This window comes from Ursus americanus, chromosome 8 (assembly GCF_024610735.1).
Source record: "Ursus americanus isolate L20-20 chromosome 8, mUrsAme1.1.p, whole genome shotgun sequence".
NCBI classification, from domain to species: domain Eukaryota; kingdom Metazoa; phylum Chordata; class Mammalia; order Carnivora; family Ursidae; genus Ursus; species Ursus americanus.
The window spans coordinates 74,191,144-74,210,107 of record NC_142134.1 but is presented as its reverse complement, the minus strand read 5'-3'; the positions used below and the strand labels follow the sequence as shown (position 1 = coordinate 74,210,107).

The window sequence follows — 18,964 nt, the reverse complement described above, 5'->3', positions numbered from 1 at the left end:
TCTTCTCCCTCTGCCCACCCCACCCCCCGCTCATGCTCGTGCGCACTCTCTCAGATAAATAATATCTTTAAAAAAAAAAATGCCCAATGTCCAATAAGAGAAATATTACATATATAAAGAAACAATAAAATCTGAGCAATACCAGGGGAAAAAACAATCAGAGAAACAGACTCAGAAATAATAAAAATCATGGGTTAATTAACAAGTACTAATGAAAAATTCACTATAGAAGTTCAATAGCAAATTCAAGCAGGCAGAAAAAATAATTAATGAACTTGAAGAAAGGTCAGTTGAGACTATTCATAATCAAACTGGAATAAAGGAAAAATATTATTGTCTCCACAGATACAGAAAAAACATTTCACAAAATCCAACACTCTTCCATGATAACAACATGACAGGGATATCTGCTCTCATCATTTCTGTTCAATGGAAGTTCTAGCTGGGGCAATTAGACAAAAAAGTTAATTAATTAAAAGGCATTCACAGTGGAAAGGAAAAAGTAAAATTATCTCTACTTAGAGATGACATGATTTAATATGTTGAAAATCTTAAAGAATCCACACACACGTAAGACTAATAGAACTAATATACTAGTTCAGCAAGGTGGGCAGAATATAAGATCAATATACAAAAATCATTTACATTTCTATACACTGGCAATAAACAATCCAAAAATGAAATTAAGAAAACATTTCCATTTATAATAGTACAATAGCATTAAAAAGAATAAAATACTTGGGAATAAATTTAACAAAAGATAAGTAAATTTCATTCTCTGAAAACTTTAAAACATTGTTGAAAGAAATTTTTAAAAACTAAATAAATGGAAAAGCTTCCCATGTTCATGGATTGGAAGACTTAAACATGGTTAAGATGGCATTACTCCCCAAACTGATCTACAGATTCAATACAGTATGTACCAAATTTCCAGCTGACTTCTTTGCAGCAAATGACAAGTAGATCCTAAAATTCATATGGATAGGCAAGGAACTCAGAATAGACAAAATACTCTTGAAAAAGAAGGAGAAAGTAGGAGGAATCACACTTCCTGATTTCATACTACAAAGCTGTAGTAATAACTCAATGTGGTACTGGCATAAGGATAGACATAAAGATCAATGAAATACAAGTCCAGAAATAAACCCATCTATGGTCAATTGACTGTGACAAGTGCCAAGACCATTTAACGGGAAAAGAATATTTTCAATAAATTGTGCTGGGACATACACACATACAAAAATATGAATCTGGACTCCTATTCACATAATAGAGAAAACTGATTCAAAAAGGACTAAAGTCCTAAACTAAAGAGCTAAAACCATAAAACTCTTAAAACATAGGCATAAATCTTCATGACCCTGGACAGGGCAACAGTTTCTTAGATATAGCACCTAAAGTCTAAGCAACCAAAGAAAAAAAACAGATAAAATAGATTTCAACAAAGTTTAAAACTTCTGTGTATCAAATAGCATTACCAAGAAAATGAAAAGGTAAACTACAGAATCAAAGAGTTATAAATCAAGGGCGCCTGGGTGGCAGAGCGGTTGGGCGTCTGCCTTCGGCTCAGGGCGTGATCCCGGCGTTGTGGGATCGAGCCCCATATCAGGCTACTCTGCTATGAGCCTGCTTGTTCCTCTCCCACTCCCCCTGCTTGTGTTCCCTCTCTCGCTGGCTGTCTCTATCTCTGTCAAATAAATAAATAAAATCTTTAAAAAAAAATTTTTTTTAAATAAAAAAAATAAAAAAACAAAGAGTTATAAATCATATACCTGATAAGGCTATTATATCCTATAAAGAGCACTAACAACTCAACAATAAAAAGTCAACCCAACTTAAAAAATGGACAAATGATATGAATATACATTTCTCCAAAGAAGATATGCAAATACACATTTAAGTACATGAAAAGATACCTAACATCATTAATCATTAAGGAAATGCAAATCAAAACCATGATGAAATATCATTTCACACACATTAGGATGGCTATTAAAAAAAAAGAGTATGATAACAACTGCTAGTAAGGATATAGAAAAATTACAGCCCATTTGATAGAAATGTAAAATGGGGCAGCTGCTGTAGAAAGCAGCTTGGCAGTCCCTCAAACAGTTCCTCAAACATGACCCAGCAATTCCATTCCTAAATATCTTCCCAAGAGAAATGAAAACTTATGTCTACACAAAAATTTATGCACAAATGTTCGTAACGGCATTATTCATAATAGCCAAAAATTAGAAACAACCCAGTGTCCATCACCTGATGAACAGATAAACAAAATGTGATAAGATATATCCATACAATGGAATATTATTCAACCATTAAAAAAAATGAAATAATGATATGTATTATAACACAGAGTACCTTGAAAATATCATTATAAGTGAAAAACCCAGACAGGAAAGGCCACATATTTCATGATTCCATTTATATAAATGCCCAGAATAAGCAAACCCATAGAGACAGAAAGTAGATTAGTACTTGCCAGGGGCTAGGAATGGGGAAGAGGGGGGAGAAGGCAAAAGAGCAGTGACTGCTAATGGGCAAAGCGTTTCTTTTTGGAGTAATAAAAATGTTCTGGAATTAGACAGTGGTGATGGTTGCATAACCTATTGAATATACCAAAAACTATATACTTTAAAATGGTGACTCTTATGGTATATGAATTATATCTCAATACAGGAAAAAGATCGCCTAGGGGCGCCTGGGTGGCTCAGTCAGTTAAGTATCTGCCTTCAGCTCAGGTCATGATCTCAGGATCCTGGGATTGAGCCCTACATCAGGCTCCCTGCTCAGCGGGGAGCCTACTTCACCCTCTCATTCTGCCCACTGCTCCCCTTGCTTGTGCTCTCTATCAAATAAAATATTTTAAAAAAGAAATCCTGCAACAATAGCATCTTAAAATTACAAAAATATAAAATGGTCAATCGTCTCTTGGGGTGATTAAAAAGTATTTTGATTCCTATTTTACCAACCTGAATGAATACATGGATAATGTATTTAAATCATGCATACAAAACTCCCAGATCCTCTCTTAATCCTCAAATTTTTCTCTAATACAAAAAACCATGAATAATGCCATCAAACACAAGTATGTATGTACAATTACTACAGCACTGACTATCTCCATCCATTTCTCTCTCTTTCGCAAGCATATCAGAATATAAGGTAGTATTTATATATACATATATGTTACTATATATCACACATATATATCTACTTTATTATTACTACATCATTTGTAATACAGAGCACAACTAATCACGTCAAGTGTGTCATGACTGCCTTTATTGCGCCTGAAAATTTTCCCTGTGATGATCCACTTGAAAAAACAGCTTTTGTCTCTTCCATAAATGTATTGGGAAAACTGGACAGCTACATGCAGAAGAATGAAACTGGACCACCACTTTACATCACACACAAAAATAAACTCAACATAGATTTGGGACCTAATTGTGAGACCTGAAACTATAAAAATCCTAAAAGAGAGCACAGGCGGTAATTTCTCTGACATCAGCCATAACATCTTTCCAGGGATATCTTCTGAGGCAAGGGAAACAAAAGCAAAAATAAACTATTGCAACTACATCAAAATAAAAAGCTCCTGCACAGCAAAGGAAACCACCAATAAAAACTAAAAGACAACCTACTGAATGGGAGAAGATATTTGCAAATGATATATCCAATAAAGGGTTAATATCCAAAATATATAAAGAACTTACACAACTCAATACGAAAAAAACAAATAATCCACTTAAACAATGGGCAGAAGACATGAACAGACATCCCTCCAAAGAAGACATCTACATGGCCAACACACATGAAAAGATGTTCAACATCACTCAACATCAGGGAAATGCATATCAAACCCACAATGAGAGGGGCACCTGGGTGGCTCAGTAGGTTGGGCATCTGACTCTTGATTTTGGCTCAGGTCATGATCTCGGGGTCCTGGGATCGAGCCCTGTGTTGGGCTCCTCACTCAACAAAGAGTTGGCTTGTCTCCCACTGCCCCTACCCCTCCTCACATGCGTTCTCTAAAATAAATAAACAAATCTTCAAAAAAAAAAAAATGGGATATCACCTCACACCTGTCAGAATGGCTAAAATCAAAAATACAAGAAACAAGTGTTGGTGAGGATGTGGAGAAAAAGGAACCCTTGTGCACTGTTGGTGGGACTGTAAACTGGTGCGGCCACTATGAAAAGACAGTATAGAGGTTCCTCAAAGAATTAAAAATAGAACTACCTTATGGATCATAATCCAGTAATGGCACTACTGGGTACTTACCCAAAGAATATGAAAACACTAATCTGAAGGGATATATGCACTTCTATGTTTACTGCAGCATTACTTACAATGACTGAATTACGGAAGCAGCCTGAGTGTCCAATGATAGATAAATGAATAAAGAAGAGGTGGCATATATACACAGATTATTCAGTCATAAAAAAATAATGAAATCTTGCCATTTGCAACAATATGAAAGGATCTAGACAGCATAATGCTAGGCAAAATAAGCCATGTATGATTTCTGTACATACTGTACAAAATACTGTATGATTTCACTCATGTGTGGAATTTAAGAAACAAAAGAAAGAAAAAAGAGACAAACTAAAAAATAGACTCTTAACTACAGAGATCAAACAGAGGGTTACCAAAGAGGAGGTGAAGGGGGATGGGTGAAATAGGTGAAGGGGATTAAGAGTACACTTATTTTAATGAGCACTGAGTAATTGATGATTTGCTATACTGTACGCCTAAAACTAATACAACACTATGTGTTAACTACACCAGAAGAAAAGAGAAAAAAAAGAGAAACCACCGTTGACATCAAAATCTTTGATTATATAGAGACTAAAAGATTATAAGAATAGAGCTTCTTTTTAAAACAGTTACTTTTAGTCAGTGTCCAGTAGCTTCTTGAATAGATAGTTCATTTGTACCTCATCACCTAGCAAAAATGACTTAAAACTGATAGCTTCATATGTATTACATTTATTAAACTGGAGAAAAATCAACAGAACAGCATTAGTTCAAAAAGAGGTAAAATAACCAAACTTTTGGAATTAAACCTACCATACTCATTTAAAAAAAATAGTGCATTTGAATTTTAGATATGCTTCTAAAAGTTATATGTAATATCGTATTTCTGTAAATCAACTCACTTTCATCCTTCCTTTGGTTTCCATTATAGTTTTAGAAGTACGGGGACAGAAAAAAAGGAGGGCACCATTTACTTTTAGAAGCATTCTTCCTTAATTTGCATAGTATATTCATTTGAGTCTCCTAATACCAAAAAAAAAAAAAAGCTATTTAAATAATCTGATTCATTACCATAATAAACTACATTTTTATATACTAAATATTTAAAGTTATTTTACAAATTTAATTCCCACTAATTTTTATGTTTTCAAAAGAGTTGTAATTTTGGTTTTCTCATTAGTAAATAAAATAATAAAATCAGAAGAGTTCTAGATTCTTCTAGTTTCAATTTCTATTATTCTTTGAGATTTATTTCTAACATATTAAACATAATGGTTCTATTTTTGGCTTAACTACATTACCCTCATCTCCCCAAATTCATATGTTGAAGTTCTAACCCTCTTATTCCTTGGACTGTGACTCAGGGGATAGGGCCTTTGAAGAATAAGATAAATCAAGGTCATGTGGATGGACTCTAATCCAAAATGACTGGTGTCCTTATAGGAGATTAAGACCCAGACATGCAGAGAGGAAAGAACATGTGAAGACAAACAGAGATGACTGCCAACTACAAGCCAAGGAGAGGGGTCTCAAAAGAAAACCTAATCCTGGACTTCTAGCCTCCAGAACTGGGAGGAAATAAATTTCTGTTGTTTAAACTACCCAGTCTGAAGTACTTCGTTATGACAGCCCTGGTAAACTAACACAGGCTCTAATATTTTTCAGTTATTTAGATCTCCTTAGCATGGAAACAAACACCAAAATAAAGAAGTGGAACTTGTATTTTAGGAAACTCTAAAATGAGTTCTTTGGAGACCTAAATGTGTAAAAGTGCTCTAGACATCCTTTCCAAGAAGCTGAACTATTTCGGTTTCAGCAGGATTTCAGAAATAGTAAATTCCACATCCTAAAGCAAAAGTTAACTTCCTACTAGCTTTTTGTGTTCTGGTATATGTATACACGTTTGTTTAGTTGGGGTTTTTTTAAATGCAAAAGAGCCAACATTAAACTCCATATGGACAGATATCCTTGAACTGGCTCAAAACTTAGTTGTAACAAGATGGAGAGAAGTAAGGTATTTTGGAGAAAAACAGCTGGGTTCAAATCTTGGCTCCACCTCCTCCGAGCTATTTAACAACAATCAATCTACTCTCTCTGAGATTCAGTTTCCTCAGTCATAAAGGGAGATCACTTAGCGTGATGCCTGGCACATAACCGATGCTCTATATAAAAAGGGACATTATTTCATCATTATATTTAAACAACTCAGCATTAGCCACAAGGAACAGTAAGCTATCTACCTAAACACCGTGTGTGTGTGTGTGTGTGTGTGTGTCCAATGTGCCAAGTGCTATTATCTAATTTTTACTATAACTTAAGTAATAAGGCCCAATTAAAATCAAATTGACACAAGAGCTTATATTGCTTTGAAAAATAGTAAATACTTGGATGGACTCTATTTAATGACTTAAACACTGAAGGATTCAAGATTTCTGTCAAATTCTACCTAAATACACTATCTTAAAATGTTAGATTTTGCCTGAAATTCAGTTCTTCCATTTATGTACCCAAATCATACTAGTTTTGCAAAGACTCAGTTTAAGTTCCACATTCCTCTTAATCCTCAGGTGACAATTTTTCCCTACCATTGATACAACAGTACTAAATTATACGTTGTCTTTCCTTTGTACTTTTTATGTAAATCTTACTTTCACAACAAGACTTGAAGTTTCCTGACAGTAGGATTCATAATATATGTGCCTAGGAAGCAGCCATGTGCTCACAGAAAGAATTTAGTACTTTATGGACTGACTGTGTTAAGTAGTTACAATGAGGTTTGCTACTGCCTTTCTATGTCACTTAATTTAAAGGTATTTCAAATTAGGGAGAATGCAGAACATATACAGAACCACACACAGATTTGAAAGCATCTTAAAGAATCACCTAATTTAGCCTAATTAATTACCTAATTCTTTAAAAGTAATTATTAGATAAAATACAGACCACAATAACTTTTTTTTTCATTTTTTCTTATTTTACCATTGTTAGCAATATATCTCTTTTACAGTCTACAGCAGTTAATCTCTACCAGTCCCTGAATGATAATGAGAATATATTTTCACAGTAGCAACTGGTGACATTTCAATAAATCAATGTGCTGCAGTGATACCTAAATAAAAGCTTATTTCACTATAATGATGCTTCCAGGCTTCCCTCAAGTCAGGTGGTTACTTGCAGTTAATGATCTGTGACATACCACACAAGTAGTCCTAAAAAGACTTATTATCCACTGCATGTGCAACAATATTTGCTTTATGGATGGCTACATGAATGAAGACATTCAATGTAACTGTAAAAGTAAAATCAAAAGAAAACTTACAAGTAACATGTTTTCTTTAAGTAAAAGGGCTGTGACCATTTTCCATTAATACTTAACCTTTTGCTGGAGCAGTGCAACCACATATAACGCTCAAATCCATAAAGCCCAAGAGCTGTTCTGGGTTAATGCTAATTAACTGCCCCCAATCAAAAGAGCAGTAACTTTCCAAAAATATGAGATCATCAACCTCTATTGTTGACATCAAAGTCATATCACAAAGCTTAATGAACAATAAAAAAGACAAATACACTTTACATATGTTAAGAACCCGTCTTTTGACTGATTTTCTATATACCTGCTCAACAGAAACATGCTGAGAAAAGAATTATTATGCTGCACACAAATTTGCTAATCTCAAACGATACTCTGTCTTTCATAGCTGCCAGACTTTGCAAGCATTCACATGTTTACCATTTATAATTTTATTTAATTCACTAGACTCAGCTTTTGTCCACCATATGTCCACTGTGGATTAACTATTCCCTTAGGTACAATTAAGGCCTTTCCATTTGTTGTAAGAAGAGCTAAGTATGAAGGACACGGCCAGAAATAACATTTATACCTCAACCAAAAACAGAAGCACATTGAAACTCAAGCCATGGTTTATGCAGCATCTTTTTTTTTTATTAGACACATGTCTACATAGCAAAATAAACTTGAGATAAAAATTCATGGCAACTATACACCAGCTTTCACCATTGAGATTAGATATCAAAATCATATCACCTCCACCAACTGAGTTTAAATAGTTTTTCAGGAAAATATATTTCTAAAATCTACGTTACATGAAGGCTAGCTTCCAAACATTAATAACAACTGAAACTTTAATCATTATTTATGTATTTCAAGGACATTTCACATAATTTTTAACATTTTTTTAATTTCAAATCCTTAAATTAAATATATATACATATATACTTAGCAATACTTCCTCCCATTATCCATAACCAGAAGACAGAATCTGAGGAGACAGAAACACAATAATAAGAACTAACACATATAACACCTGTTACATGCAGGCATTGGTTCTAGGGGCTTTATACATATATAACTCTTACAACAACCTCCCTATAACATACGTGCTATTATTATACCCACTTTACAGATGAGAAAATTGAGCTACAAAGAGGGTAACTACCTTACCACAGCCAACAATTAATAAATGAGCCCTTATCTGAACTTAGGTGGTCTTACTTAGAAGTCTGTGCCCTTAACCACTTCTCTACACTGTCTCTCTGTATTGATGATATTAACATGCCAGAACACACTCTAACTAACATAAATATCTATAAGGGAAAATACAATTTCTCATCTTTTTTAAACTAAATTTTTATATGAAAATTATGAGATTAATTAGAGTTAGGAGTCTGTCTTCAAAAGAACTATGTGTGTAATGTAGCAGGTGTCTTGCATGGTCTGATGTGGTGGTGACTCATAAGCACGAAGTGAGTCTGTCAATATTAAACTCCTCTTCTGATTGAAAAATCTGGGGTCAGAGTCGTACAGAAGCCAGAACAGTATTTTCACTTTATCATCTCAAAAGGTCTGTAGTTCCATTTTTCACTGAGAGAATTATACTTCTCTAGCCATTCATATTGAGCACTTTCGGTGACAGAGACTAGAACGACAGCCATGAATAAGGCAGTCTCTGCCTTCCTGGAGCTCAACTACAGAACGCCTGGATAACTGCAGGGCGGGGAGCTTTCCTCTAAAGAAGGTGACTTTTTCAGAAGAATCACACAGTTCAAAAAGTGATATTTAACTATTAAAAAAAATTCAAAAGATGAAAATAAAGAGAAGATAAAATGCAGCATTTTGACAACTAGAAAAAAAAAAAAAGCAAGTGAGGACCTACCTAGGATTCTGTCCTAGTCCTCTTCTATTTATTTGTTTCTCTCAATACTCTAAAAGAGTTTAAGATTTGGGAACGTCTTCACAGACCCCTCATGTTCTACTTTTTCACTAAATCAGAATCAATGCAACAGACTGAAGATTAAGGAATGGAGATGACTCATTCAAAAATATATCTAAAAATAGAACAAGTTCAAAAACAATAAAAGACAGGCATTTTATGTCATCAGGTATTTGCACACATACCCCATGTCTGTCTTTCTCTTCCCATGAACAGAAAACATGCTGGATCTCCCATCCTTTAAAAACAACGCCAGAGTTCTAACCCACATTCCCTCCAGCAGCTGCCCCATTTACCAACTCCCAGAGTGATATTACATATACACGTTGCTTCTATTCACTGTCTACAATTCATCGACTTCCCTTCTCTCTTCAACTCACTCTACTCAGCTTCCACTCCAATGAACCTGTTTGCCAATGTCAATACCCATCACCTCTATGTACTTAATCTAATAACCATTCTTGGTCCTCACCTATTGATCACCCTCTTCTTAAAACACCTTTACATGCAGCTTCCAGGATACTTCACTCTCAGGATTTTCCTCCGATCTCCACTGGCCACATTCCAATTCCTTTGCTGATCTTTCTTTATCTCCCCAAACCTTAAAACATGGCTGTAACCCAAGGATCAATCTTTGGACTTCTCTTTTTATACTCACTCCTACGTAAAGTTCATCCAGTCTCAGGAGTTAAATACCATCAATATGTTGTTGACTCCCAGACTTTTATCTCTAGACCTCCTCTTGCCCCTGAACTCCAGACTCACATATCTAACTACCTATTAAATATCTCTGCATAGATGATTAATGTACCTCAAACTTAACATGTCCAAAAACAAACTCATGATCCTCACCCAAAATTGTTTTTCCTGCACTTTCTCAAGTCAGTAGACAGAATTTTAGCCTTCCAGATGCCTAGACCAAAAATCTTGGGATTATCTTGCCTCTTCTCTCCTCTAACTCCACAACCAATCTATGAAAAAATCCATCATCCCTACCTTCAAAACGTATCCAAAAGCCCACTCCTTCTCACTACTTCTACTGTTGTCACCCTATTCCATACCACCATTATTTCTCACCTAAATTATGTCAAAAGCCTCTTATCTGTTTACTTTGCTTCCATGCATACCCACTATAGTAAACAATTCTCACAACAAGAACTGTAGTGATCCTTTCAAGTTAAATCTCTTCACTCCGATGAAAACCCTCAGTGGCTTTCCATCTCACACAAAGTAAAAGCTGAAGCCCTTACAAAGGCTTTCCTGATCTGTCCTCTTCCTAGATCCTTTCCTCTATATATCTAACTTCACGTCCTACATTATTCTTTCACTGACTATTCCCTACATACAGCCACACACACAGCTACAAACACACACACATACACACACACACAAACACACACACTCACACATACATGCCTTCTTGGAGTTCCAAAGCAGGGTGAAAAAAAACAAAATACTACCTCAAGGGCTTTGCTCCTACTTTTCCCTTCTACTTGGATAACTCTTCATCCAGATATCTCTGTGGTGCTCTCTCTCTTCCTTTATCTCTTTTCTCAAATGTCATCTTCTCAAACTTTCCCTGCTACCATATTTAAAATCTTAACACCTTCTCCCAAGTCTTCCCTTTTCTCCCTTCCCTGCTTTATCTACACGAAACTTACCATCATTTAACATATTACATATTTTCTTATTCATTTATTTACTATCTTCCTCTGCTTGAACCAGGCTAGATGAGGGCAAGAATTTTTGTCTATTCATTGCTGTATCCCTAACACTTTGTTAAATGAAATGAATGAATAAGAGAAGACATTGAAAGCAAAAAAAAAAAAAAAAGGAAATACCTGCTGAGACATTTACGTGAAATTTTAGGAAATAATGTCACAGAAAGTAAAAAGTAATTAAATTGTAAGCTCAAGAAAAATTTTAAATTAAAAAGAAGTGCTATTTTTAGAGCCTCCCAAACACTCCAAAGTTGACAATATTTCCAAGGTGTGCCTGGCAATTAGTAAGAATTCAGCTAGAGTTATCAGGGCACCTGGATGGCTCAGTTGGTGAAGCAACTGCCTTCAGCTCAGGTCATGATCCTGGAGTCCCAGGATCGAGTCCCACACAGGTCTCCCCGCTCAGCAAGGAGTCTGCTTCTCTCTCTGACCCTTCCCCCTCTCATGCTCTCTGTCTCTCTCAAATAAATAAGTAAAATCTTTAAAAAAAAAAATCTTAGCTAGAGTTATTATTATTACTGTTATTAGGTATGTGGACCTATCCATGTATAAAGAAAATAGATTCTTAATAGTCTAACAATTAAATAAAATGAGCCTAAGAAACCATCTGCAAAGATAAGAAGATAGGGTTTACAGGACATATAAAGTTAAAATTAAACTCTCTTAAAATTATATGGCAGTAAATATGTTCAATTAAGCAGACTTATTACTAAACATGTTTGGGTCATCATATTTTAGGAATAGAAGGTGCTTATGATTACCAAGTATAATCCCTCATTTTATGCATGAGGATGATCCTAAGTGATTAACTGAATTGCCCAAGGTGATGTAACCAGATAAAAGGACAGCCCCAGGACAAGAACTAAAGTTTTCTGATCTCCACTCTAAGTCTTCCTTTTAACTGACTGGATTTGTTCCACAATCACTGTAAATAAAATTAAAATAAATTATTAAAGAGGCTTAAATCACATTAATGAAAATTTTAAATCTCCTTTTCACAAAGAAATGTTTTTATAGCTATAAATTTTTTTAATTTATAAATTTTATAAAGCTATACATTTTTATAATTTTAATTAAATTAAAATTAAATTTAATATTTAATAATTTCTTCCAATTTTTAAAATCAGAGATTCACCATAAAAGAAACAAAAAGTAGGGGTACCTGGGTGGCTCAGTCAGTTAAGCATCTGCCTTCGGCTCATGTCATGATCCCAGGGTCCTGGGATCCAGCCCTGCCTCGGGCTCCCTGCTCAGCGGGGAGCCTGCTTCTCCCTCTCCCTCTCCCTTTCCCACCTGTGCTCTCTCTGGCCATCTCTCTCTCTCTCTCTCTCTCTCTCTCAAATAAATAAATAAATAAAATATTTTAAAAAAAAATAAGTAAAGCAAATGACCTTTTTTAGCATTTAATAAAGTTTCTCTGCAACAACTGTCCAGTGAAAATTATTTTGATGACTATTATGAAAAAGCACTCATTTGACGTTTTCTTTCTCAATAAGTATCAGTCCTAACACCAGTCTGAATGCAATCTTATGCATTTAATTTGAGGAAACTACTCCACCAATTGAACTGGAAATACTATCAAAATGCTCTTAAAGTACAGCAGGAGTGTTAAGTATCATGTAAAAGAACAGCTATGTTAAAAGACTCAGTACACATAATGCTGATGCTGTCAGTATCAGAATCAGATGCTCTCAGCATCTTCCAGTAAATAAATAATCATAGCTTTAGTTAACAAATTTACATGCAAAGAGAGGGAAAAGAAAAAAAATGAAGTAATAGAAACACAAATATAAAGTCCAGCTGAAAAAGACACTTGGATCTGATACTCTGGGATTACTATTCCCAGAACAAAATAGAACCAAAGTATTAAAATAAATGGGCAAGGAGACAGAACGTTCTAATTCACAATGTATAAAGAGAATGAACTTTTCAAATTCTCAAAAGAGTTTCTGTTCATGATTTGTGTAAATTATAAACTCTCTAAAGCAAACTGATAATAATGATTCACTCGTTCACTTTGTTATAATACTGTAGATAACTTTTATAGAAGTTGATATGAATCCTTCAAAATAGGAATCAAAATAAATGTTACATACTTCACATTTTCTACTCTCCAGATAAAATAAGAATTTTTGAACACTCAAAAGAGTCACAGGATAAGAAAGCACATTTGTGTAAATTCCCACAAAGTTTTTCAAGCTGAATGTATAACCATATCTTATACTCCTCTGTCACTAAGAATAAAGAATAATCTTTTAAAATTTTTGTGATAATTTTATTGAGGGCATCAGTTAAATTTTCCAACCTGAAATTTACTTGTTTTACTAATACATTTCCATTGAGTTCAGGGAACACACTACAGAGTACATTAAAATGTAACCTTTGAACCTCGCAGTGTAAAACATCACTTCCTGGGCAGAGATAGCACTCCAAGAACAATCTATCACTGTTAAGAAGAATATACACTCAACATTGTTAATTAGTGTTGATGCACTCTCCTCTATGCCCTCATCTGTCATGAAGATTGTTTAAAAATCTGAGTTATTAGTCTTTATTTGGGAAAGGATCTGGTTAATATCTTTAAGAGCAGAAATCACTCATCCATCCACTCTATCCCAGAGCGTGATAATTCCTACCCCCAATACAAGTTACTGATAACCACCACCCCTCCACTAACTAAGAAGCTATAAATCAGGAAGAGGGCAGCTTCTATGCAACCCCTGTTAATTTCTGTTTACAATCTATCCAACTGAGAATGTTAGCTAGTCAGGGGAGAAACTAGCTGATGGATCAGATAATAGGAAAACATAACAGCTTAAAGACAGAAAATAACAAAATGACAAATTAAAATGTCATGTGCTTATAAAACATGGATTGAATTTAAAATTAATCTTTAAAAAATTAATATTTCTGAATGTGCATTTCATTTCAATGGGAGCCTTTCCTAAAACACTGAAAGAAAAATTAAAACTAACTTCGATGCAGATGGTTTTTGGAATTAAACACAAAAATTTAAAAAAATAAAAAGTCAAAAGCATAGGTTTCTACCATTACGTAAAAGTCGCATAAGAAAAAAGCAAAATTCTTAATTCTTTCATATTTATTTAACCTAAAATCATGATATATAATCTATGACATCTTATCTCAAACATGATCCAGCATAATATAACTTCAATATACTTCCTAACAAACTCTCTGGCGTTATTCAGCAAGGTGGAATTCAGTAGGCCAGTTGGGCCTGAAGGCCATCTAACAGATTCTCTGTATCTACACGTGTATTTTTCCTCATTAAGACAACCATATTCCCTTAATAACACATCCCGGGCCATAAACACTTCAAATTTCAACGGAGGCTTCATGAAAAGGCTTTTATTCATTCATTCAGTATTCATTCATTCAGGTACTGTTCTCAGTGATGAGGTCCCCAGGTTTCGTTGAGCTTAGATTTTAGTGGGGAAAGACAGAAAAGAAAAAACATCAGATGGCACTGAGGCTCCACAGATAACTGAAACCAAACGTCCTGACAGAAAGGGACTGCATGACCTGTTTACACTGAGTGGCCGAGAAAGGGAACTCTGACGAGATGACATTTAAGACGAGATCCAAATGATAAAATGGAGCCAGTCAAGCAAAGACCAGAAGTATTTCAAGCAGAAGAAACTCTATGGTACAAATTAACTTAGAATGTTTTAAGTACAGAAAAAAAGACAAGTGTGCCTTAGCATACAGCAGCAAGGGAACACACAGTAGAAGAGGTCTGAGAGGCAGGTAGGAGCCAGATCACCTAGTGCTTGGTAAATGTGGATGAAGAGTTTGGAATTCGTTCTATGAGAAAGCACTAGAGGAGTTATAATGACATGATTTGCCATTTGGGAACTGGACTGTAGCAGAGCAAAGCCAGAAGCAGGAGGGACAGTTAGGAAGCTACTGCAGTAGTTCACATAAGAGGTGATGTGTTTTAGACCATGGCCAGGTCCACCTGTAATAAGCCCGGAGGCAGACAAAAATAGAAAACCCTGAGGCTCTGCGGTCCAGGCCCTGATCAAGTCAGAGAGCAAGACTTTCAAGGCCAGGAAACCAGGTACCAGACCTGGTAAATCTGGCTCCATGAATTGCAGAAATTGCCTTAGATGGTAAGACAATGGTTTCCAGCTGCATATCAGTTGTTCCATTCCACACCAGGCTGCAGACACCATCAAACTTCAACTGAACTTCTGTGAAGTACACAGAATAAGTAGATGACTTCCCCTCTTTCCCATTTTGGAAGTTACCTACCAGGAATTTATGCTTACCTCACTAGGGAAAAGTAGGGCCTTCCATGAAGATTTGGACATAATTATACTTATTAATCCCAACAACCAAACAGAGCAAAAGAAAGGCAGTCAAATTTTTAGAAAACCTGGAGGCAGCTAAGCAAAGGAATAAAATTAAGACTAATTAATTAGGTTAAAATTAAGGTTAACAGGTCCCTACCACTCCTTAAGCAGGCTCTTTGTCTCCACCTTTGTGCAATGAACGTCTAACTGAATACACATAGCTGGCACTCCAGAGTGTTTGCTGAATTGAATTCCCCACCCATCACATGGTCAGAGAAGTATGATCTAAACACAAAAACAAAAACAAAAACCCAAGGCATAAGATGATGACAAGAGGATTCTCTAGGAACCTTTACCTCCAGGCTGCTTTTGTAAGATACCTGTTTCAGCTCTACTAATTTGTAATTTGTGATCATTCAAATTGAAGCTATAGTCAGCATTTTTAAAAGGCTATTATGAATGATAATAATTATGATGGTAATAGTTATTGAGCACTTACAGTCTACAGATCACAGGCTAAGTGCCTTCCATGTAATATTTCATTTAATCTTTAAAACAACTTTATCAGACAGCAGCTATTATCCTTACCTGCAGATGAGGAAGTTGAGGTATCTAGAAACAAAGTAACCTGTCTGATGTCACACTGCGGTTAAGTGAAGAAACTGGGCTTGTAAAAGCTAAGTATGCTGAAATTCAAAGCCCTATGATCTTAACCACAATTCAATACTTCATTTAAAAATTTAAATAGTACAGGGGCACCTGTCCATTAAGCACCTGCCTTCAGCTCAGGTCATGATCCCAGGGTCCTGGGATCAAGCCCCACATCAGGCTCCCTCCTCATCAGGGGTCTGCTTCTCTCTCTCCCTTTGTGCGCTCTCTCACTCTCCCTCTGGTAAATAAATAAAATCTTAAAAAAATAAAAAGATAAAAATAATAAAACCTTTAATAGTACAAAGAAAAAACACTAATTAGTGTCTTACAGCCTTTCAGAATAGAATATAGACTAAAATAAATTTGTTTTAAGCACTATACACTGAGTCGTTACCAATTCTATTTCATAAAAGCAAATCCCTTCCTCTACTGGCTACTTCATTAACCTATTCTAATTATTCTTTATATTTAAACATAATAAAACAATTTTTAATAAAAATAAACCCATAATTCATCCTTACCTAAGACTATCCTCAATCCTTAGCCCAAACTTCTGTGAGTTTGCTATATTTTAATAAAAAACAAATGACTTTATAACATTAATTATAAACTCTTCCTCTAAAACAAATTCAGACATACACACGCATATGCACACTCCCTCTCCTCTTCCTCCCTCTCTCTTCTTGTATAGAAATTTTCTGTCAAGCCTATCCTTCTGCTAAACTTTGGCTAAAAGTTGGCTACTCCTGGGGTGCCTGGGTGCCTTAGTTGGTTATGTGTCGGACTCATGATTTGAGCTCAAGTCATGAGCTCATGGGATCGAGCCCCACGTCAGGCTCCTCACTCAGCATGGAGTTTGCTTGGGATTCTCCCTCTCCCTCTGCCCCCTCCCCTGCTCGCTCACTCAAGCACACACACACACACACAATCTCTCTCTAAAATAAATGAATAAATATTTCTAAAAATGAAATAAAAATTGACTACTGCTGCCAATATTTTCATAGCCTATACATACTTTTCAATGTATGCTTTTTTTTTTTTGGAACTTTGTAAGTTGTAAAGAACAGAACACAATGATGAGTTTTAAAAAGCACATTTAGGTAGAAGATGACTCTATTAGATAAGGAACGTAATAATCCAGTTTCAGATGTCTTCCTATCATGTTTCTTTTGCTTTGCCTTTAATTCATATGTAAAATCTTTGCTTTTTAATATAATCTTGTCCCCCCAAACGGAAGATGAGTACACACTACTATACTAATGTAACATCAACTTGGAAACACAGATTTCAAGATCTTTTATTGCATGACCATATGAAATCAGGCCAGTGACAGATTATGCAGTAAATAATATCCAGGAAAATGTTCATCTTATAATCTTTTCATTTTACAAATGTAACATTCTGTGTGACTGCATACTTTATTCTATGATCTCGTTCTGAAAGAGAGTATTATAAATACAAGGAAGGGGTTAGAGCTAAGCCAAAAGCTAAAAAACTCAACTTTTTATGCTATTAAATCTCAAACATAACACTGCAATAATTTTTTTCATAAATTCATATAACTTACATAAATGTGTGCTTTTAAAACTTAGGAATGGCATCACCAGCACAGTCCAACAGCCCATCTAGTCTGATAGCCTCTCTTTGACAGTGACCAATGGCAGATGCCCCCCAGGACCGCATAAACACATAATATATGTAATTATGCACCACTACACCATTACCCCAGATGGTAGTCAGATTATGCCTTGAAAGAAATGAAAACAAATCTCAACCCCATCCCTTTCCTACTCTATAATTTCCTAAAAGGTGATGAGAAACTGCTAATAAAGCACAAATTTAACCATAATACAAGCCAGTGCTTCAGTAACATGGCAACTAAGAAATGATCTCCTAAAATGAAAAGCTGCACTCAGAAATAGAACCTAAGATCATCAAAACTTTCTAAAGGAGAATTTCAATGAATTTAAAAGCATCTGATTCATTCAATTAGAACTATTTATGAACAGAAGAGCAAAATTCAACTAAAGCTTTAAAAAAATGTATCTTTTACCCAAGACATCTATTTTATGAAGTATAATACTATTTTCTAAAAAAGTATTATAAAATTTGTATTTTTAACTCTTCAGAGAAATGGTATCCACACCTGTTTTGTAATGATTTTAAAGTAAGGCTTGGATTTATTAAATGTTCATCTAAGTGTGCAAAACTACATAATGAAGAAATCTTGGTTTAGTCCTTCAGGAAGTACTATTTCCTAAATAATTACACACAAAAAAATGCACTATACTTTTAAAGACCTTTGGAGAAGATAATTCTCTTGGTAGTATACTTGGGTATTGGTTTAACAAAGCTTGTAGTCAGGAAACTGCTCCTGACCTAAATCCTCCGTGGTATAATTTAAATCATTTTCTCCTTTTTCTGACCTCAAATAGTTGTATAAGATTAGGTCGTATCATAATATTTTATACATTTAAAAACTCTTATTAATGTCTTCTTTTCCAGGTAACTGCATTGTAAGACTATGAACCAACTAACAGTCCTATACTAAATTCAGTCTTATAATTTTGTATGCTGTATATCATAGCCCAAGAGACAGATCTCAAAAATTACTTAACCACTATTTTTACCAAGCACTACTCGTCCCCCAATACACTATTTCTTAAAAAAAAAAAAAAAAAAAATTATCTACATTTTAGAACAAACCCCAAAAATTTAGAAAGAGAAGCTTATGAGAAATGGGAGCCAGGAACAAGGCACACAAAATTCCATCCAGACA

At 35.0% G+C, this 18,964-nt stretch overlaps 1 protein-coding gene across 2 annotated transcripts in view; it reads right to left on the bottom strand.

The window, feature by feature from the left end:
- Positions 1-18,964, bottom strand: part of RAB28 (RAB28, member RAS oncogene family) — a 93,608-nt gene that overhangs the window by 51,764 nt on the left and 22,880 nt on the right. The window lies entirely within an intron of this gene.